Raw genomic sequence first — 23865 nt, 5'->3', positions numbered from 1 at the left:
GATGTCCTGCCTGTCTATCTCAAAATCTGTCATTCCCATCACGCCGGACTGCGATACCAAATCTCCGGTTAGAAAAGATACTAATCAGACAACAAAGAGAGATCTGTCTCAAAGGCCTCCACACCTTAAGAAAAAGCACCCCCGGCTACATGTTGGCAACATTATCATTAATAATTAACATCCACAAAGTACCGCTGCAACCACCTGAGATCTTTTGTTTCATTTCCCCCCATAAAGTATTTCCAATGATATAAAATGTGTCAGATATTAGACCAGAACAAAGAAAGTCCTGGCAGTTCATTAAAGAGAAAACTGTTGAGTGAACGTGAAGCAAATTTAAGCTTTAGATCCATTATTCAACAACTGAGGACATGCACGTATACATTTTAATCCTACAAAAGGAGATGTATTATAATATTTGAGAAACTGGTAGAATGATTTGCCTCATTGCTTTTAGTGTTAAGCATTGTTACTTTTGGGAGTCTGGTTCTTTCTCGCAATGTCATCACATTAAACTTGACCTTGTACGATCCGGAAATCCATACTTGCTTTGACACCTAACCTGTTCGATACAGTTGAGGAACTCTAGTGTCCTTGCCTGTTTACCTCTGTTGGGCCTGGGGGGGAAGGATTTAATCAAGCCCATTTGTGGACCAGATATCAGACTGCTTGAACTGTCAATAGACAGGCGTTCTGCCTTTATGATATACATGCAGAGTACACAATTTAATGGATATGAAATAATGAAACCACTAGTGTTACTCACTATCCCGAAACAGCTATGTCTGCCACTGGGTTTCTGGTCGCAAGCGAAAAAGGAAGGTTCATTGGTTAATTTCTATAATAGACTAAATAGGTGAATCAACTCATATCTGTGCTGTGTTTTATTTGGAAAACAGAAAAATTCTAGTTGTCTTTACAACAGTGCTACCAGCTGGCTGTGATTTGTTTGTCACGTACAAGCACAGAGAACCGCCAACAACAGACCAAAAAAAAGTCAGACTCCAGTACAGTACTGAATTTGTTTGACATTACTCACGACTCTGATAGAAAAAAAGTTGGGATACTGTGTAAACATAAAAAAAGCAATGCAACCATTTGTAAAAGAACTGTATTTAACACCAAACAGTTTGACAAAGCATGCCAGTGCTCATGGAGTATCATACAATCATGAGTTTGACAAAGAAGTTAACCGCAATCTAACCTTGCTTTTGAACGACTGAGCCTTTCGAGGAAGCCTCTTTGATACCCAATCACTATCACCTGTTACCAGCGAACCAAAAGCACTAAAATAATTTCCACAATCCTACATCTGGTGAGCTAAAACTAAGGTTAAACAGTTATGGTTGGTTTAAAATTTAAAGTGATTCAGGGTTATCAACTTTTACATTGGATGAGGCCTGATCGAATGAAAGGGGACTGTTGAACCTTGGTCGAGGTACGCACTTGAAATGTTTTGATGCATTGAATTCAGAATAAGCATATATTTACGAAAAATGAAAATTGAAAAAAAAAAAAAAATTGCCTTCGGAGTGTTTTTTCAATTGAGTATATGCCAAAAAGCTTTAGCACTTTATTACATTCTGTTTTATTTACATTTCATGTATGTTTTAAATCATGTGTTTAGCCTGATAAAAGTGAGAGCAGACTCTATGTTCACTTTGAATGCTGACATCTTAGGTGAGAACACAGCATGTGGAAAGTGTCAAGATGGGGATGCGCCTCCAAGGCATAGAATTTTAAGAGCTCAGTACACTTGAAACAAATTAGGTCATGTAACATATCTGATCATGTCTTTAGGCCTGTTTTCAAAGGCCAGATGCGGAGGTGGGTTAAAAAGCCTGAGGTCCTGGTTGCATCACAACATCTCCCTGGTCTCAGAACCCTGCGTCTTTATAGGCTCAGTGTTTCGATGTTGTTCTCAGTTGTGCATAAAACGCTACCAAGGTGGTTGCGTAAATAATTCTAGAACTGGTTTTCTCGCGGCTGTTTAAAATAGGCACGCTTGTCAGATTGTCAATTTCTGTTACAAAAATTGTCAGATGCAGCCTCCCTCCAATTGCAAATCTGGTAATGGGGGTTTCAGACACAGTTCGGCAACAAAGACAGCAAGAAACCACAGTGATACTGAGAGACCTTTGGAGGTGTACATCCTTCTAGGTGAGTCACACAGCTTACAATCAGCAGCAAACACACGCCAAACACACACCCACTGAAGTCTGACACACTAATGTCATGCACTTGACTGACAGTCGATTTCACTTTCTCATGACAAGTCTTCAGCCTGCAGACTGCACTGTCTACAGTACCGTATTTGAGTAAGTGGCAGCCTGCACCAGCGTCAAACGTCACAACTGTGTGTTTAATTTAAGACGTGAGGGCGTGTGACTAAACAAAGGGCCCTCTCTTGTTGCGCGGAAACAGGAACTCTGGGTTTACTCAGCCACGTCACATTCTGACTCCCTGATACTGTCCGGTGATACAACAATGCAGCATGACTGTGATGACGGAGTGATAGGCACAAAGGGACGTCATTGACAGCTGGCTTATTTCCAGATAGCATGGGTGTAATCCTTTATTCGTCTGAACAATTTAACAGACAGATTAAGTTGTGAGAACTCCACACAAAATGTGTACTATAAGGGCACAGAAGAAAACTACAAGTATTACCGTATCCATGAAAGACGAATCTCGAATATGCTTCAACATGCTTAATTTTGCCACATTAATGACACCCCTTACCCTTAATTGTGAGTTTCACAAGTCTGAAATCGCTTGACACCCAGTATGGACAGGAGGGACAATTGACTGATCCAAAGTCCAGCCCCCAGTTAGTTTCTGTTGCCAGGTTGGACAAGCTCCACAACAAGAAACATGGCAATACTGGTCCTGTTCCGCATCATTTATTACATATTTGCTGGGAGTCAGGCAATATGGCTTCAAGAAGCCAACAGCAAGGACTACAGTACGCACTGGATGGAAAATTCATGATTTTAAGTTTTATAAACACAGGAAAATGACTGGACTTGAGGCCAAGTCATTCTGGTCTCAAGCTAGCTAATTAGATCATCAGCAAACCCATAACGTGCTGATATATACAATGTGATGTGTCCATGAAGCCTGTGGCATCTGTTTAATGTGACTTGACATCATGATGTAACCACTGATAAACGTAGGTCAGCTGATCTGAGGTACCACACAGCTTTTGACATCGGACAAAATTTGTCCTGGGTTTTGGGGACAGAATCAACAAAATGCCTTCGACGTGATCAGGGTATTGAGGTTCAGGTACACGGCTCCCAGTAATATATTTTAACCATCTTCTTAATCTGTTTTTCTTTTCAGCATAGACAAACCGTATCACAGTTTAGCAGGAAACTGGAATGTTGACCGAGGTTCAGGGTTAGGTACCAAGCTTGCTTAACGACCATTGAGCAAAAAGGGGTAGGACTTTCAAGGGATCAATTACAGAGTCCAGTAACCATTTTTAATGTGCATGTGGGCACATGTTTGAACCGATGCATTTTCACTGATGATCAATTGTTCAACCTAGCTTGAACAATCCAAGCCAAGCAGACACCAGCATTTGTAATTCAGATGATGTTATCAGGTCATGAAAGTCATAGGGCAGTTGTTCCACCATCATTTTTGACCATGCATATGAAATATTCTGTACACAGTTTGTCCAGTTGTAGTAGCATCACATCCCCACTTTAGTTATTTCTTTGTTCTGCATGGGTGTGGAAAACAGACAGTATGTCAGTTGGATGGTCCTGCCTTCAACATGTATTATTAATAAACACAATTCCAGTCTGAATGAATCTGAGTCATACATAACTAGTGTATCAGATTCAGATAATTCAGGAGCTCTTTGTTTAAAGGTGTATCTTTTTAATTATTGGAATGCTTAAGTAAACTTGCTAGCTGCAGCTTTTACTGGCAACCTGCCAATATATTTTGTGTTGCCATCCTGTCTGACTGCAGTAGTTCAGGGATGGCCATCCCAGTTGGACTGGCCTGAAAACAAGCATACTTGGACTTGTTAAAATCTGATCAAGGATCAGTATTGGAACCCTTGATGTAGTTCCAACAGGTTGTTTTACGTTATCATGAATGGATTTTATAATGTTTCATCTACAGCCTCAGTCAAAAACACCGCTAGGAACACACACACACACACACACACACACACACACACACACACACACACACACACATCAAACAACAGGATGAGATCACAGCTCATGCTCCTCAGTAGTGTTTGCACTCCCACCGAGAGCTGCCGAGTCAGAGGCTCTCTTACAGCGTGTAAACGTCCACCACCGCATATAAACACACCCTGCTGTGACACGGGCTCTCCATCGCCACTTCCAACTCAAACAAAGTGCTTGGCTAACTGCTGCCAGCTTCCACCCCAGCAGGAAATGATGTCAGTAGTGCTCGCGTCACAACTCTGGCCTCAGTCTGAGGGTGCTCCATTGACGTCTTTTAATGGTCAGGTGTCAGAAGTCTCTAGGGTTGGATGATAACCTGTTTTCGACTGTGATCTCTTGTCGCGAACAGGCTGAACAGGTACAGGAAAGAAATTAGGGTTGGGCAATTGTACAAATGCACCAGGAATCAGCTATAAGCCCCATAAGTTCCCAGTGGAAATCCCCTTCTTAATTGTTGGTAATCCCTTGGTAAATGAAAGGTCAATATCAGTGTTTTTATCCAAGTTTCAGTCATCTGATGCCTGAGAAATGAAGTCTCCCCCTATAAATTATTGACTTATTGTATCTTTTGGGTTTGATTCTTAAGTTTCCAACAGATAAGAAAGTTTATGTACCTCTGCCATGCATTACAGTGACCGATGGGAAGACAGTTACCTGTCAATATGAGCTGAGCCCTGTAACAGTGATGGACAAAGAAATTACACTCAACTTGATTTAGAATATATTCAAATTAAGAAGAAGGCAGCCTAATCAAAGGCTACAATGGATGGCCAGCCTCCCACAAGCAAAGTGGGTAAGCCTTCCTTTTACAGTCCCCTAATCACCAGGTATTTACCTGGTAAATTCATGGTAACACATAATGTATTTATCATTTTATTGGAAAATATACAGCACAATATATACTTCAAACGTTGTCCTCCATCAGTTTCTGAATTTGATTAAAACAAGACTATTACAGTCTACATAAGCACATTCTGTGATAGCTGCTGTATTAACCTGCCCTCCTCCTGCCCTCCAGCTTCATCTCCGAGTGGAAAAAAACTACAGGAGATGTTTCACTCCCTACATTTGGCATCTCATCAATACTCCCAGACTTTCACCTTTCCTCTCAACCACCACACACACACACACACACACACACACACACACACTACCTCCGCCAGTCTGACACCCTGTGTCTGTCTATCTACCTGCCATTTGTCATATGACAACAGAGCATTACTGAGACATGGCAGGGTAATTGTTTATGGCAGGAGGGGTGGAACAGAGCCCGTCGGATCCTGTTACCCTCCACTGACATTGGTTCATGTGGGAAAGCACGCAGGCAGGTAAACAAACCCAGGCAGGTAGTGCATGGGGCAGTCGTGAGCACTCAAACACACACCCACACACACACCCACTTTCATACGCACTCCTGTATGCAAGCCAATAGCCATTACCGGCATCAATGTACATTACATAAACACTTAAAAACAAGAGTTATTCCTGTAGTCACTCACCCTCTCCTCTGACATGGCGTAGGTAAAAGTCTGTTTTCTGCTTCTCTCTTATCTCCTGTCTCCTCCCAGTTTCGCCTAATGACTAACACTTGCGAGCAAAACCTTCCTTGTCTTCAGAATTTGGCCACAGTGAGAGCATCCGTTTCATCAGAAGATTTCCCCCTCTGTCCCATCTTACACCAGTCCTCTAACTGAGCAGTTGCTTCAAGTGGTAGTTCCTGCCTCATGCTGTGTTCTGACAGTGACAGAGTTACACACTCCCCTCTCTCTGTTCCTCTCTCACTCTGTGTGTGTGTGTGTCTGTGTGTGTGTGTGTGTCCTGTCCTACAAAACAAAGTGGGTGTGTCTTTGTGAAACAAGCCAAAAATGTGAGTAAAGAGGAAGAAGCACACACCCACGTGTGAGTGGACTATGGATCTGCTCTGTGTTCACTCAGTAGGTGTGACTGTGTATGAGTGTGTGTGAGTGGCATCCTGAGAGTGTGTGTGTGTGTGTGTGTGTGTGTGTGTGTGTGTGTGTGTGTGTGTGTGTGTGTTTTTTTTTTTTTGTCCAAAGTCTACTTTCCCTCTTTCTGTTTCAATGTCGGCATTTCCTTGGCTTCAGGATGCACACACACTTTGCGGGAAATTCAACTGAGTGTGTTTGATTGTGTGTTTATTTGTGTCCGTGTGATGCCAAGTGCCCCATTTTCCCAGGCAGCTGGACAAGGTCCCAGTCATGCCGGAAGGATGGCAGGGAATACCAGGAGAAAGTGGAAGGACCAGGGATTTCACTCAATATGGCTGTAAGTGAAACTAAACAGACAGTCCCGGCAATGTAAGTGCCTCATTCGGCCCCCTGAGCTACAGAGCAGGACTACACACAAACCATGTCTGCTCTGAAGTCAAATAACTAAAAAAAAAAAAAAAAAAAAAAAAAAAAAGAGCCAGTCCAGGTCCTCCGAGCGCTAAATTGCTCTCCGTTAGCCTCCAACATATGAACTGAATGGTAAACAGCAAGAGAATGAGAGCAGCCGAGGGACTCTATAAAAAGAGCCCCCGTCTCCATGGCGATGCCAGAGGCAAAGAACGGTTCTGTCCGAGTGGCCGAGCCTCTCGTCTCTGTACACACACGGCATTGTGGGAAAGCAAACGAATTTCACATACAGCCCCCGTGGGGTATCAGACTTGACCACACTCACACTCGTCTCCACAGACCAGACTGCTGAGTGTCAATAACGAGGATAAATGAACTCTCTTGACCTTGACCCACCCTCAGGTCAGAGGTCAGGAACAGTTTGCCCATATACCCATCAGCAATGAACTGTCTTATTGTTACTCTAAAAGAAAAATAATCAATTTTTCTGTTTCTTTTTCTCATTTTTGCTTTTCTCCTGCCAAGTTTTTCGCCTACTCATGATCCTCATAATCACATAAAACATAAAAGTCAAATGAGCAAACTGACTATTTACTTAGAAGGAAGTGACTGAAACAACCAGAAACAAAACATCACTATTTTTAATCCAGATCCAGTGTACTGTACTGGCAGAGTAAGACATTCCACCACAATGAGCTTACTCTCTTTCTTGTTGAGAGTTAGATGAGAAGATTGATACCACTCTATGTGGATCTGACATAAAGACTGGTAATAAGGGGAAACAGCTAGCCTGGCTCTTTACAGGGTTAAAAAAAAGATTACTTCCTCAACACCAGAGCCCCCCAGGGCTGTGTGTTCAGACCTCTCCTATTCACACTCTACTACCCAGACTGCACAACCAGACATCAAGAGAACTGTATTGTGAAGTATGCAGATGACAACATCATCATCTGTGTTTAAAAATGACTATGGTTTGCAGTAAATGTACATTTCCAACATCTTTGTTCAGGCGACCGGGCTGATTGAACTATGGACATCATTTAAAGCAGCTGTAAGTGTAGCAAACAGTCTTTATGGACTTCTTTGGTCTGATTAGATACAGTGGGGCAGCGATACCAGAACATTTCTATTTCTGCCTAATCTCCATGGGTTAAAGGTGAAAGCAATAAGAAGCTGTAGCCTGTTGGAAGGTCATGATCATCACTCAACAAACATGCAATCCATGATTTATTGCATGGTATTTAGATTAAACACAGTCATTAAATCTGAATCCGCAGTTCACCTCTGCTACCAGGGACACCATCGAGAGTCTCTTTTCAGCATCATCTCTACCTACTTAAATAGAAAACAGTTCTCCATTCAGATGTTCACAGTGACACCTGATGATTACAATGTGTGTCATTACATAAGGGGAAGTGACACTGCTGTTGAGCTTCCCAAATGTTGTATTCTTCACATATAGCACCATAAAACACACACAACTGAGATTAAATGTACGAGGGATTAGCTCCATCTTCAACCCTCAGCAAGCCACACTGAATCTAGAGCAGGGTTTGGTAGTCCTTTTTGGGTGAACTATCCCTTTAACCCGCCACAGCAGTGATCTGTCTCCCCCCTGTGTAGCCGAGGTAGGCTATCTGTATGTGGGTCACAGCAGCACAACATAAATACAGCTGCTCAGAGAAGGCGAGGCCAGGAGAACAGGAGCTGTGTTTCCAATTAGAGAGCATGATCCATGGCCAATAGCACACAGACACACACACACACACACAAACACACACACACACACACACACACACACACACACACACACAGCTGGCTTGAACCTCTACAAGTGTTTGGTGTGTGTGTGTGTAAAACAGAGAGCAAGAATGCACACGTGTGACCTGAGTGATGAGCAGGTTTCTCACTAATAAGGCCGAACTCTAGTTTACCACCCGCAGAGATTCACCTCTCTGACAGAATGGGGCCCCTGTGTACACACACACACGCGCACACAAACGGACGGACACACAGGTGAGTTATAATGAAAATGGAGCAGAAAACAATGCAGCCCCTACCCGTCAGCCAACTGGAGAATGAAGACATAAAGTTGACAACGTGTGTGTGTGTGTGCGTGTGTATAGGTGTGTGTGTGTGTGTGTGTGTGTGGAGATAAAGCGTTTATGAATGTGATGTTGTTGCAGTTCAGGCCAAAGGTACAGCCATGCCACACCCAGCCTGCTCAACCATTCACAAAACCTGGTTGGATTCCAGGAACACCAGCAATACACCGAGCGGTAAAGTGCTGAGTCAACAATGTCTGTTACAGTGTGTGTGTGTGTGTGTGTGTGTGTGTGTGTGTGTGTGTGTGTGTGTGTGTGTGTGTGTGTGTGTGTGTTTTCAAGAGGAAAAGTGAGAGATGGCAGGTAAGACAAATTTCAGATTGCAGCCCGCTTGAGGTTTGCTGAGGAGCTATTTTGGAGCTGCTGGTGCCGAAGCAAAAGTATTGTCGTTTACTTCATAGACGTTTCAGGTTTTCAGACAAACTGTTGTGGGCGAATCGTCAGTTCACAAGATTAACCACAGTGTCAAAAGATCACGACTGTGGCCAGAAATGTAAGTCGAAAAGTTAACTAAGACTCCCGAGGTGCATTTTGACAAACATTCCAGCCACCGAGCTCAGAGTGCTGCTATAATTACAGCTAAATGGTGAGTGGAAACTTTATTTCAAGTGAATTCCGCAGCTATGGCGCTGTGTTTTGTTCACAGCTGAATTTGCTACAATCTCATTCATGCCTCTGACCGGCCACACCTCGTTGGGTATTGTGGTGTTGAAAGCTGTCTACCAAAACTGATGAAAAAAACTTGGAAACCTTATATGGGAATGAAGAATGGAGGAAAATGGGCTTTTATAACTGACAAGCGTTAGATAACTGTTTTTTGTGTGTCTCTTATTGTTGTTTTTCTCCCACTATATCAGTGTTTTGGCACCACTATGTAATAAATCCCAAAAAATTTATTGCAAGACAGCTAGCTATTAAGAAATACACGCTAAGAAAATCTTAATTCTTTATCATTTACCAAGGGTCAGTAGTTCCTTCCTTTCTAATAAGCTGTCAGGAACACTGAGTGGGTCATCTACTTGTTATAAAAGTGTGTTAGATTCCGTAATTAAAGTTAATTAGTGCACAATAAGCCATCAAGCAGCTGTGGATGACAGTAAAAAGAAATAATAAGTGCAGCACAGCTATCGGTTTCTGTATCCGCAGCTGTTCAACCACTTAAATCAATGGTATCCATATCCGGAATTGGCATAAACTGAAAGTGGGTGTTTCTTCAATGGGAAGTGGGTGGGACTAACCGGAAGTTGGTCATTTGTGGCTGATATTGACATGGGGTGATCAGAAGATGAAGAGGAGAGAGAAGTGATCTTCGAATCAAAGCAAGGCAGCTTTTCACAAACTCGGATGAATCAACTTCAGCCAGCTATCCAGTGAGGTACCCAAAACAATTTTTGCTCCATCTGTACTCGATAGGGTGAGTGCCAAAGTACCTATCTGTTTATTTGTTTGTTTCATGCACTCTCTACAGTAGAAATATATGCAAATGATTAATAACTCAAATGAATTGAAGTCCTCCCTGTAACGTGTTATCAAATACGTGACATAAGTCTCACGAAACCGCACAGTACAGACGGAACAATAAATCCCAAACACTCCCGGCACACACGTCAACACTCACAAGAGAAAACCTTGGAAGAGGCCTACCAGTCTGTGGTCCACTCCGAAAGAGAGAGAGGGCAGGGAGAGAAGAAGTTTAAACTCCAAGTCAAGGCTCTGTCCACTTCTGTCTGTGTGTGTGAGTCTGTCACACAGCCACTGGAAACTGGTGTGTGTGTGTGTGTGAGAGAGAGAGAGTGTCATCCATATTGCAACGGCATTCGAAGTGTCATGCCAGCAGTGACTCAACAGGCTAGAAACAAGCAGAGAGCCCCCAAACCACCCACCCACCTCCTATTTATCTAATCGATCTATCTGAGCTTGAGTTCGTGTGTGTGTGTGTGAGTGTGAGTGTGTGTGAATGAGAGAGAGAGCTGCGATACACACACTTTACCACTTCAGCCTGCCTCAAACCACACCAACACTATATGAAAACACACTCAAAACATTAATCTCATGCCTGCGGTTTACCCTTACTCACTGCTACTTGGGGGTGCGTGTGTGTGTGTGTGTGTGTGTGTGTGTGTGTGTGTGTGTGTTTTTGACAGGTGCTAGTTGGCAACAGGAGGTGAGTTACAGACCAGGAATTTGGAAGGGCGCCTTCAGCTCTGTGGCGGGAAACCAGTAAGGGGTAATTTGTATGAATGTACACACACACACATGCCCCAGCACACACACACACACACACACACACACACACACACACACACACACACCACACGCCTACACACAGACCACACGACATAGTCATCGTGCGTCACAACTAACTCTTTGTGTGTGTGTGTGTGTGTTTACTACCGTCCCCCTGCTCATCATGAACTTTCACCTAATTCTGCATCAGTCCATTCCACGTCCCAGGTCACATGATACTCTGGGCTTTTTAAAAAAATGTTCTTACTGCTTCCATCTCTGTTTTGATTTCAGTTCCATCCTCTGCCTGAACTTCCAACAGAGTCCGACAGAATAATGACCGAGCACAACCTGAACCTCGAGAACCGTTCCTTTTTTAAAGTCTGAACCCGAATCCAACTTGACGCAGTTAGTGTAAACTGAGGCATTGACTTTGTGTTACCCTGTCAGGCAGTTGTTACTGTGTTTCCAGCTTGTTTGTTTCTCCTGATGTGCATCGTTCTACGCACATTAAAAAATCTATATACATTTACGTAGGTTATTACTAGAGACCGAACCCAGTCCCAACCCACACATCCTTTCTAAATCTCTGTCTGAAACCGGGTTTGCCTACCAGGTCCCAACAAGTCCGTATAGGCCCCGCGGTGGGTTCAGTTCAGGTATCCGTGCTCTAATCCTCCAGGAAATACCCCAAGATTTTAGCTGACTGACATGTTGGTCAGCAGATGCAAAAATCTGCCACGTGCTCCCAGTAGATTGCTAGCTTAGTGTTGCAACTCATAATGAGTGACAGAAGGGAGTGACACGTTATAGATTTACAGCTAAGTTGTAAATATTAACCATTGGTACCATGTGTCCGGAATAACTTGTTTCACTTCTGTCCCAGATCCATCCCGCGAACAACTTTAACCATCCCGAGGTGAATGTAAACAACACCAAAATGTTGCTTCTTGACGTTGCTACTATAGTCGTTAGCCTATTAGCATTCACTTGTTGTGTTAGCTCACTGTTAAAGCCTTCACGTTCCTCCCAACAGAGCCTTTACTTCCTTCTGAGTGTTAAAGCTGTTAGCTCTATTAGCTCTGTGAACTGCAAGCTACCGTATTAGCTCGGGTAGCTCCCCCTAGCCCCCCCCCCCCACACACACACCTCAGGACTGCTCTGCTCACTGGCTGTTAACAGCTAACTGGCTCTCCTCCTGCCAATTTCAACAGGGATTTGTCGATGACAACGTAGCATTTAGCGGGGATAAAACAGGGTGTGTCGCCTGTCAATAGAGAGTTCACTGTGTGTTTTGGGATTTTAAGGCGTCATATTGTGAGTAGGTCTTGGTGAGAAGCCAGCCAGTGATAGAAACTAGCGCTGTGAGAGAGATAACCAGTCCAGCATGAGAACACGCGGTTGGCTTTATATACTCGTACTAACAAGAATCTCTTTAGTCCTGGAGGTGTCCTGCAGATTGTCTCTGTTCGTCCCAAACACATTTTCTACGACATGAAGCAGGTGGCGTCGAGCCTTGGCGCGAATAATGTTGCCATTACCCCCTTTTAAATTCCCCTTGGATGTAGCTTTACATTTTGCCACATAACAAAAGGCTTCTTTCTCCTCATTTCCTCCTTTTGCTCATCTCGCTTCATTTATCTCCAAACCTTTCTCATCCTCCCATCCTGCTCGAGTGCCTGCCAGCATTCATCACTGTCAGGGGACTGCAAGGGGGAAAAAAAAAAAAAAAATACACGCATCTACACACCCAGATGAAGCTGTAAAGGCCACGCGATGTGGTTAGGAGGCAAAGTTCATGCTGAGAGGGAGTGGCACGGTGTATAGGGGCCAGACACACACACACACACACACACAGACACACAACCTTTCACAACAGGTAGGATCACGCTGTTCGCCCACACATAAATTCTTCTCATTCCATGGCCAGGTAAACAATTTGGTCCAGAAGGGAGAAATACGAAGAGGTATTAGCTGCATAAACACACACACACACACACACACACACACACACACACACACACACACACCAGACACACACCACACACACACGGCATCTCCGACTTGAACCCTAATGTGCTTTGCAATCTGGATTTCCGTAAATTAAAATTCCTTGCACATTCATCACTTGCTCCATTATTTTAAGTACACACACACACACACACACACACACACACACACACACACACAAGGAGAGAGGTTCAGACCTTTTTGCCAGCGGTGCATCGCTCCAGTCCTGCTTGCTAATTTGCAGCCCATAGGCATCTTACAGCATACATTAACGTCCAGTGAAGCCTGCGAGGGCGAGAGAGAGAGAGAGAGAGACCACATGGTTACATAAATGTCCATGTGAGATGGACAGCATCTCTTCACTGCCTGCCCTTGGTGATCAACAGCCAGCATAGCCAGACACGCAGGGGAAAAAAAAAAGACATACATAACGGAAATGTTACATAAATGCCTTCAGCATAAACAAACTCACACAAGGCCAAATGTGAAGCCATGAATTGCACACGCGCGTCTGCTGTGAAGTGATTATCGGGAATAAACCATCTGCATCTCCTCTCTGATCACCACTCCCACCGTGCTTCTCTCTTACAAAATCCATCTCCATTTACAGGAACGTGATGGCCAGCTCTGACCTGTGACCTCCCGACTGCTTCTCTTGATGTTGCTCATAAAGAAACTGATGCTAGCTGCTTAGGAGGAAGGAGATGTGATGTAGATAGGGCATGACTCACAGCATAGCATGTTGATGGTGACCCTTGACCAGCTTGGAGGGCTGAGCTAGCAGGTCAGAATCTATTTCTAGTGGTGTCTACTGAGAATATGCTTGATCATATCAAAACTTAGAGGCAGAGTCTGAAGACAGTGATGTCAGCTGTAGGTCTTTTCAATAAAGAGCAAAAACAGCCTGGTGACATCAAGTTCTCTCTCCTAACTCATCAAATATGGCAGCTTATACAGTGGCCCTAAGCTTCAAGCTATGACGCTTAACCCATTACCATCCATTTTTTTGTTTTTTGTTTTTTTTTGCAGGTGTGAGGCTCCATGCTCATATTGGCAATAATAATTATGTAACGTCCAGTTAGATTTTCAAAATAAATATATTACGAGTTTGGGAATGTGAACACACTGTGACATGGTGGTTAGGTTTAGGCTCCAAAACTATGTGGTAAGGATAAGGAAAATATCATGGTTTTGGTTCAAATAAGCATGTCAGTTCAGTCACAAAGCCATGTCACATAACTCAAGTAAGTAAAAAAAAAAAAAAAGAAGACCTTAACATTTGGTTGCTCGCTGGAATTCAACTCAGGTCTCCAGTGTTTGATAAACACAACCATATCCTGGTGTGGCGTACCCACATAGCTTGAGTAGTTTGGCCACCGACCAATCTGCCGAACTGGCTGGCCTGACCGACACGAGATCTGAGTGAACCTTTAGAACTTTCCTCTACAGACACAACCAGACCAAAATGAAATTCTGCAAATCCTCGCAAATAAAAACCGAGAGCTTGTTTCAAAATAATGAGTCATTCATTATCATAGTTGCCCTTTAATAAAGTTGGGGAACTCACGAGAGACATAAATGCAAAATAATGTTCATAACTGAAGCAGCAGAGGCTGCGATGTTTCCTACATGTAGTCCCGAGTGCTGCTCAAGCTCCAAAAACTGCATCCACCCATGTCCCATAATTCATCTAAAGGTGTAATGCGGGCTTAGAGTTACACATTTATAGTCTCCATGTTCAGAATCTGCATGGTGCCTGTATGGAGCATTGAGGTGGGGGGTTCTAGTAGACTATTATTAACCATAAAATACATCTTAAAGGCAGTATCATTTAAATTGCCTGTATACAATATGAGTTAATTCCCCTAGAAGTCAGACTTAATGGTAAAACATGCCTCTGACTACATAAAGTCACCTGGTCAGTAACGTGCTGCTGACGCTGATCACCGTGACTGTCTGACAGAAGAGCAGCAGCAGACACACAAAACTAATTTGGAGAACAGGAGCAGCACATTGGCGCAGGACAATGAGCCCCATGTCTTTCTGCGGGGACATATTAGGCACAAAGAACGTGTCCAGCTCGTCTGTTCTGTCCTCTTTTCATCTCGACATCTGCTTTGTCCAACCTGCCTGATGCTCCTGTTCCTCCCTTGTGTTGCATAATGCAGTCGGAGTACACGACACTGATGAAACCCGGTACATTGGACATGTAATGCCCGCCCGCGTGTGTGTGTGTGTTTGCAGTCATATCAAGATCAGGCTTTTTCCAAATGCCAATCACACTTCCAGCACACATTAATTTAACATTAATGTAATACACTGGATTTGAACACTTTCATCTTCAGCACCCAGTGCAGCTTCAGAGCTTGTTTCACATTAATTTTAGTGCGGCCTACTCCCAGTGTTAAAGCTGCAATAGCTAAGAATTATCTGTAAATGCTTTCTACATTTAAGAGTAAATAGAAACTGCAGTTACCTCGCGCTGACACTAGAGGCTACTAATGAGACAATCTGCCCTTGCAGTTTCAAGTGTGCTTCACTTGAAGCACTTTCGGTTTCCTTCTAAATCCTTGGCTCAATTACAATTTAAAACAGAAACCTTGAGCTCACAGTGTAACTTCCAGCCTACCATCACACCATACTAATATATTTCCCAAAACTGGGCTGGCAGCCGCGTTATGGCCGCATGTCAACATATGGTGCCTGCTGAGTAATTTGAGAAAAAAAGACCTCAAAGGGCCAAAGAAGTGTTTTGTATGCAGTTCCCCTCAGCAGTGCAATCTAAGCAGCAGGGCTTAGAGGAATTGCAGTCAGCATTGTTTGAGCTTCTGTATAATCGAAAATACAGAATGTCTGTGTGTTCACACACTGATCAGAACGGTAGAATCTACACAAGCTGTGACCAACCTCAAATCTAACCACAAGGAACGTCAGTGTGTCACCTCTTTTTTTATGGCCTTACATACTAGAAATGTGTTGTAAGAAATGATGATTTAAGGGCTGATCTGCCTTGTCACACCAGTTACAGAAAATTACTCACTAATATTGTAGAACTAGAGACAGACAGGAACTGATAGATTTTATTTATCCTGAGGGAAATTCAAGTGTCCAGTAGCATACAAAAATGATGTTCTTTGTTGCAGGTTGTAGATGTTGACTTTTACATCTTAGGACATTTATCAGACGCTATTGTCCAGAGTGACTTCTAGTAATTCATACATTCATGCATTGATGGCAGTGGCTGCCTTGAAAGGTGCCGACCAGCACATCAGGAACAGTTTGGGGTTCACTGTCAGGATTGGAACCAGCGACCCTCTGATTACTGGACGACCCGCTCTACCTCCTGAGCTACAGCCACCCCGTGCACAGGACACAATTCCTGCTGCTAAATGTCTCCGATCATAACAGAACAAAACAAAAAGGCGTCCACTGAGTGTTGCGTGGGGAGCAGTGGGGCACAGCGACTGCTCAGCTGCTCAGAGGCGACCAGGTCACATCGGGTTCTACAGTTAAACTGGAGAGCTTTACCGATGAAAGGATGTCGGGTATTTAAGTGCTGTCATATCTGCTGCCGGCAGGAGCTGGAGGTTAAATGTACTTTACTTTATTGAGTGTAAGAGAGAGGATGGGTAGAAGAGAAGAGAGGGAACCGAAGCCTGGCACTGTGTTGACCTGAATTCAAACTCACAGATACAGAAACATCCTCGCTCGCTATCTTACTGCTGATGTACAGTTAAGTAAACTGCCTGTTTGGGGGGGGGGGGGGAGAGGGGGGGGTGAACAACGCAAATCCAAAGCCAAATGAGGCACCACAGTTTCCTTAATGATGTAACCGCAGCACTATGGCAAAGCTCCTTTTCTGCCAGCCACCTCAAAAAGTGTGTGTATGGCTCTGCTTGTGTGGTTTAATCTCAGGGCGCTGGTTTTTCTTGCATCCAGAAGGCCGTACATCGTGTTCCTGAGCCGCGTCTGACAACAGTCCTGCACGCTGCCAAAGAATGTGCTTCCTGGCATCTGCCTGAACCTCTGACTGCCCTACACTCTCTGTCTCTCTCTCTCTCTCTCTCTCTCTCTCTCTCTCTCTCTCTCTCTCTCTCACATACACGCACATTGGCATCTTCCTTGGAGTCCCTGCCCTTTCACCTTTGAGTGTGTTTGTTTTGGAGAGAGAATAAGAGTGGCTTGGTATGTGATACACACACCCAAACCAAAAACAATCCTTCCTCAGAAACTCATCTTTTCACTTCCCACCACTGATTTTGTGCGTTTTCGTGTGATGTTTTCTGGGGTTCTAGTTATCTTTCGCATTTTCTCCCAGTGTTCTGCCCTCCCTCCTGTTTTCTCGTGCTCCTCCTCTTCCGTCCACACCTGTCTCGTTTCTGTTTAATTAGCCAAGCCCAGCTTCCCGTGTTCTTCCCCAGTCTGCTTTCCCTGCACATCCAAGGGTGTAGGGTCAGTTTTGATATTGGTGGGGACATAGGAAATCACAGACACTGAAATGCGAAGCGCCTGCCAAGCTGTGAGGTTTCTAGGTGTCTGCCGGCACAAGAGGTACAGAAAGAGAGAGGCCAGTGATGACACAAGTCACATTACCCACTGTCACAGGTCTAAATGAACCAAGCTCACAACAATTGAATCTACAGGGCCATAAGCAGACAGCAGAGCCCAACGGTAAGTCTTGATCATACGATGGTGATCAACTACATCAGCTGGCCGGGGGTACCGCCATCACTGAGAGCAAATAAAGGTCGCTGTGCGAAGTTGCGAATTTTCTCTGTTCTGGCGCCTCAATGGTGGAACAAACTCCCAACCAAACACAAAAGACTCAAGACTCATTTGTTCAGATTTTGCCTTGACACCACATAGCATGATCCCTCCCCCCACAATAAAGAGCAGCTCTGATGCTCAGATGAGGTGCTGAAATGTTCTCTTTTTTACTTTATCAACGGTGATATGTTGTGGGTTTTTTCTTGGGACAAATGTAATTATTGTAAGTCGCTTTGGACAAAAGCGTCTGCTAAATGCCCTAAATGTTAATGTAAGTATAAAAAAAAGCAAACACAAATAACATATGACTTGCTCTATCATTTTCAGTCACACTGACCCCAAGCCACATTTCGAGACACACACAGCTGGAAATATTTCTAACGATATCAATATTGTCTTTGTACTCCAAGTATTAAGTGATCATCATTATACAACAATATATTACTTGCTGGATATTGTCTCTAGTGTCCCTACTACCTAATGCTACACCCATGTCCACACCTGTACTGCATCTCCCTCATAAGCCTTCACCTCACCATCAACCCTGTCCCAGTTTCCAGAGTTTTTCTGTTTATTTCTCTCCCTTGCGTTTCTCTGCCTCACTCCACCTGCACCTCATCTCCTCGTCCAGTCGCTGGTGAGTCATCTGTTCAGTATCTGTTATTGTTCTGTTGAGTTGCCCTGAGTTTGCTCCTGTGTCCTCATGTCCTAATGGTTTCTCTGAGTTTTGATTCCTCATGTGTTCCCGCTTTGTGATTTGTGTTTTGCTACATGCCCTTGTTGCTCATTTCTATTTTGGGATTTTATGGACGTGTACTTCAGCTTCATTGTACAAAAACTCGCCTTCCGTTCAGTCACTTGTCCGCCTGTGTCTCTTGCGTTTGGGTCCACCTTCCCTGCATGACTGTGATGTACCCACTTTCCCTGAATGAATATATATATATATATATATATATATATATATATATAATGAAATCTACAGTCCAACAGCATTAAACAACAAACAACCGAGAGGGACCAGAGTCATTTTACAATCCGCCCATGTGCGGCCAAAGTGATTAATACATGTAAATTCTTCAGTAGAGCCCCTGTAATGCTGTGTTCAGACCAAATGCAAAGAAAATGTTTGTGTTGCGTCACTCGTTACTACTTTCTACTACTACTTTCTACATTTTAATTGCGTCTCTTGCGTGAGTAACCCAAAAAACAACAGCAAACCTCATGGGTATGAACCCAAAACGAAGATACGATGTGATCTGACCTCAGTAAATGGATCAGAGGGACACCGTAATTATATCATACTGCTGTTAAAAACCCGAATTCATGCTTCATCGGGTCTGCTGGCTGGACGACAAGCACACAACTTTAAAAATGCTTGTTCCCTGATAGAGTTTGGATCGATTAGAGCTATGCTGTGCAGTGCTGAGACATATTTCCAAAACTTAGCAGGTAGCCTGACATTATTACACACTTGCCTTCTTGGCAGCTCCTTATTTAGCCTGTCTCAGTATGACTAGATGTGTTATCGTACAACTCAGTGTGTCTGCAGACGGCCACGATCACTAAGTATGATCCTCTCCTCCATTGTCGTTCACGAATGTCAGGACATCAGCGACGTTAACAGCATGACGTCGGTGTGAACAGCAATGGGGCTAGGCTTTTGCGACACAGTGTCACAAGATTTTTCATCAGTTCTTCTAATGGCCGCTAGTTGCTGGCATCAGAAAGGCTTCAGCTGTATTGAAGTGAATGGGAAAACACCACATTTTTGCAAGTCAAATCAAGCCTTCACATCTTACCGTTCTGATAACCAATTTCGATATCACTTTCGATGCGTGTCGTGAATGTGATTGTGAAGTGTAATGGAAGTTGGAGCATCTTTAGGTTAAAAAAAGGTAAGTGAAGATACCTAGCGGGGTTGTGATCACCGGTGGTAAGCAACGTTTTGATGAGCAGGTGTCTATATGAACAGATGTCTTGTGTCTTGTGTTCGAAATTCACAATCCATCTAAGTCATCTGAACCCAGGCTCCAAACCGCTACCCAAAGAAACAGAGAAAGAAAACATCCCTTCATTGATCTACAGATACTTTGCTGTAATGTCCGAATTCCAGGGAAGCTATTAAAAAGTAAATGTAAACCAAAATTCTGCAAGAAATAATGTTGTGCTTCCAGTAATGCCGTACATCACCTTGACTAATAATTGAATCAGAAAAATGAAAGACACACTCTATGGGGATTTTCTTTCTTTCTTGATACAGAGAAAGACGAAACCTGTTTCCATTAAACTGTCTCACCACACTTCGTGATGATATTGTGGTCAGTTGACACGCAGTCCCTGTCTCTGTCGGTCCTCTATGTCTCATCTCTATGTGTCTGTGATTTTCATAATGACACGAGTGTCTTGCCTGACATGAATGCAGCGCCGGTTGTGTGGGTGCGTGTGCACTTTCTGTGTTCTGATGCCTGTGAAAATTCTAACGAATGAATGAACACATGGTTGTGTGAACTCTCCTGAATCAAGACACGAAAACTTCCAGTTGAAAACCCCAGAGTAGGCAGCTACTACTTATCTTTTACCACACTGCAGCAGTTGAGTCATGACAAGACAGACGAACTCTGGCAATCATCAGCGTAGTTGTCTTATGCCTTTGCTCGATCCTTCAGATCCCAACGCAGCAATATCACTGCAATTTCTCCATTTTGGGTGCAGGGATTCCATGCAAGGTCACTTTATTTGCAGATTAAGTTGTGGTAGCTTTGTACAAATGTATGATTCCGGATGGAATATAAACTGTGTCAAAAACAACTGATCCTTTGTATTTCTATGCCTGTTGTTCCCTCTACAACATGGTATCACGCCCAACCAACCCAGCAGTCTGCCACGTGTATGTCACATTTGGACTTGCCTACCTGTGAAAACAACAGTCTCACTTACTGCCCCTCCCACTGTCAGTCAAACTGGTCACGTTAGCAGGGACAAGACATGCAACGTCTTCTCACACTTCCAAAATAAAGGCATCAAAAGTAATTGGATAGGTTTGGGAAAGGAACACGGTTTGGCTTAAAATAACTGCTGTCGTCAAACAGTTCAACAGTCAACTGTCTTGCTTTGCTCTCATCATTATCACCCTCTGCCGGTACTGCACTTTAGTACACCTTGTCACTGGCCTGGGCTGTCCTCTACTCTTGTTTAACAGATAACAAAAGTATGCCATACTGGACGACTTGAGAGCTTTGTAGTTGCTGGTTCATTGTGGTCCCACTACAGTTTTGGGACCCGTAAAATGAGACTAAGTGCCAGAACTGCTTAAGAAAAGGTTGAGAAGCCTGCGCATGACCCAAACAATGGGTCAAATATTTAGATTCAAGACGAGCTAAAGCAATTTCCCAAAGCTTGTTTGAAAGACAGAAACCAACAGAAAAAACAAATTGGCATCAAGGTTGACAGTTACAAGGTGATATATTGACTAATAATGCCTCTTCCATTATGAGGTAGAAGAAGCTGAAAGATACTAAGGTTAAAGGTCACTGTAGAAGCTCTGCTAAAGGACTAATCTAAATTGGAAACAGGCAACTTTGTTTACTGTTGGTGCCGCTGTCACACTGGATCATTTCCTTCACATCAGAGTTGGAAGTGCCAACAGCACAGGACAAATCATGAGTTCATTCATTTATTTAGTCGATAATGGAGATGTGAAGGCAGACAGAACGAGAACCAGGCTGTGAGCCTGACTGCGGCGTTCCCAGCTGAGTTTGTGCCCGGTGGCAGACAAAACTGCCTGGTGAAATCGTGATTTATAGGGAAGCGATCACAGCACTGATGGTTTCATCACCATTAGACTATGCGATTGACATTCATCTCATAATGATGATAATGAAGAGAGAAAACTTGTCTATTGTCAGTTTAAGAATCACTTACACTGTGACATGTGAGGACAAAGTGAGGACACTGTCAGAAGGCTTCCGAGGTGATTCCCTTTCATGGGATAACAAGCTTCACACGGAGATTAAAACGTCTTTGTACACAGTACAAAAGCACAGCGATTCCTAATGTGGTGGAGTCCAACAGTCAGCCTTGTTGTAATTATGTTTTGGTGATCATCATCTTGGCCTTCTGTTGTCTGCTCTCTGGGTTTTGATCCTCAAATATTAAAAAAAAAAAAAAATTGTCTTCTTTTCTTTGTTTATCTTCCTTTTAATTAATACAGCCTGCGCCCCAAGCTCCACGTCACCTCTGCCAAACCTACACTGTATCCGGTCTTTTGAAGCTCCAAAAATCATGCAAAGTCTAAATGTATAAAATCTATGCTGTCATACTCACAGAAAGTGCTGAATATATGCACAAGAAAGCTCCTCACTTATACTAATTGCATTACTTTAAATCTACTTCCAACCTCTGCATATGAAATGCTATGAACGCACATCTTCTCTAACCACCATCAGCTGAGAAAAAAAATGCTTAATATGGCAACTTCCTTTTTCCTACAGCCTATTAAGCATAAAAGCATTACGCTATAATTAACTTTCCGAGCTCCTCTGCTGGACAGTGTTGCAAATAAGTGATACAAGCCTGTAGAGTGTGATTTTTATACATATATTTTTTTAACATGCAAAATACTGCACCTTTGAATAAGAATGAGATTTCTACGATCGTTTAAAAAGACATGAAAAGAGTTCAAAACAAGCAGAACCTGCAAACTGGTCCAGAGGATGTGTCATCCAGACAACGTGTGCACTTTGACCTTGAAGGCCTGCTCCCATCCCTCCCAGCCACAGCAGAGCGGGGGCAGCAAAACACACTCCAGAAGCGCACGAGACACTTGGATCTTTAAATAACAGCCCAAAAAAAAAAAAAAAAAAACCAGACACCAGGCGGACAAAACCACCTGCCTGTGATCTCAGAATACTCACGGCTGTGTTTTTATTACCCAGCACGCTGTGGAGAGGGAGATGGCAGCCGGGATAAAGTACTCCATCAGCTGGCGAAGTTGTCTCCGTTACCCCAATCTTCACATTTTTTTATACCCGCCTCTGCTCGCTGCTTTTGACATCACAACGCTCGCTTTGCCTTGTGTGATCATGAATGAAAAGAGGAACATGACTCACAGTTCGCAGTCCTACTCACAGACCACAAACACACACACACAAAGAGTTCCAAGTAACCCAATGTGCTTACGTATATGTATATGCGTGTGTGTGTGTGTGTGTGTGTGTGTGTGTGTGTGGCGTTCACCTGGTTGACTAGATGAATCATAGCAACGAGGCAGAGAAAGATGATGAATCTGATCGCAGGGCCTTACCCTTGCATATACACACATATCTAAAGATAAACATACAGACGGGGAATGAAAATATAATTACCTGCACTGTTCCGGCTGATTAACGTCACTTCAAACTCCACAAAGAAAAAGCATTAATGACACACTGAAATCAAGTTTGTTCAGAGGAAAGAAAGATCAGTCAACCTTGTCAACACCATCTGAGCTGGAGTTGGGGGGGAAAGTCCCAAACGTGGTCTCAGTTTCTTCTCTTTCCTCTCTTACTACGGAGAGCGTCCTCCAAAAACCACGGCAATATTCACTGTGGCGGATCTGATTTGGTTCATGCTGGCTTTTAGGCCCAGGAGGACCAATAAGCAAAGGGCAGGGTGGAGCCTCAGCGAGCTGCCAATCATGTTACCCAACTTGTTGTTCCTGCAGCGGGATGGTGCAATCTGGCATCATCACAGCGAGAAGCAAAACAGGCAGGTTACAGATCAGCTCAACGGGTGAAACCAGAGGCGCCGTTGAATCATGCCTCAGTCACCTGTCACTCGATTTAAGTCCTACGTGGCTCAAGTTTTTTTTTTTTTTTTTTAAAGGCAAAGGGATAACCCATGATGAGGCATATGAACGTGAACTGTGTGGTGCGTTTGTTTTGCTGCTCAGCATCTCACAGGAGACTGACAGCAGGTGGAGAGGGAGCTGGAGAATGAGATGCAACAAAAGGCCCGTAGCAGTTCATGGCTGGCTAACCCCTGGGTCACCACCAGACCAACTCCATGTACTCATGAACCAAAGCTGACACAGAAACACACTTGGTTATTTAGTGCATGAAATAGTTGCAGCTAATTTTCGTGTTTCATGCAACTTCAAAACCCTTCTAAGTTTTGTTGATTCCGGTGGCCTCTGTGGAGAAAACCAACGCC

The 23865-nt window shown here is 43.6% G+C and overlaps 2 long non-coding RNA genes across 3 annotated transcripts in view; one reads left to right on the top strand and one right to left on the bottom strand.

Moving 5' to 3' along the window:
* The window catches only part of LOC119032686, a 61978-nt gene that overhangs the window by 12708 nt on the left and 25405 nt on the right, over nt 1-23865 (bottom strand). The window contains exon 2 of one of the 2 annotated variants that reach the window (XR_005079004.1): nt 13107-13194. This is a non-coding gene — a long non-coding RNA (uncharacterized LOC119032686). Of the gene's footprint in view, nt 1-5713; nt 6248-13106; nt 13195-23865 lie in introns of those variants that run through there. The other variant, XR_005079005.1, reaches the window with a different exon arrangement.
* On the top strand, nt 9886-13896 carry LOC119032687. Its single transcript, XR_005079006.1, has 3 exons — nt 9886-10087; nt 10818-10900; nt 13520-13896. It is a non-coding gene; the product is annotated as an uncharacterized LOC119032687 (long non-coding RNA).

This window comes from Acanthopagrus latus, chromosome 14, assembly GCF_904848185.1.
Source record: "Acanthopagrus latus isolate v.2019 chromosome 14, fAcaLat1.1, whole genome shotgun sequence".
Lineage (NCBI taxonomy): Eukaryota > Metazoa > Chordata > Actinopteri > Spariformes > Sparidae > Acanthopagrus > Acanthopagrus latus.
Note: the sequence above shows the minus strand (reverse complement) of the source record. Positions and strands in the feature narration are given on the sequence as shown.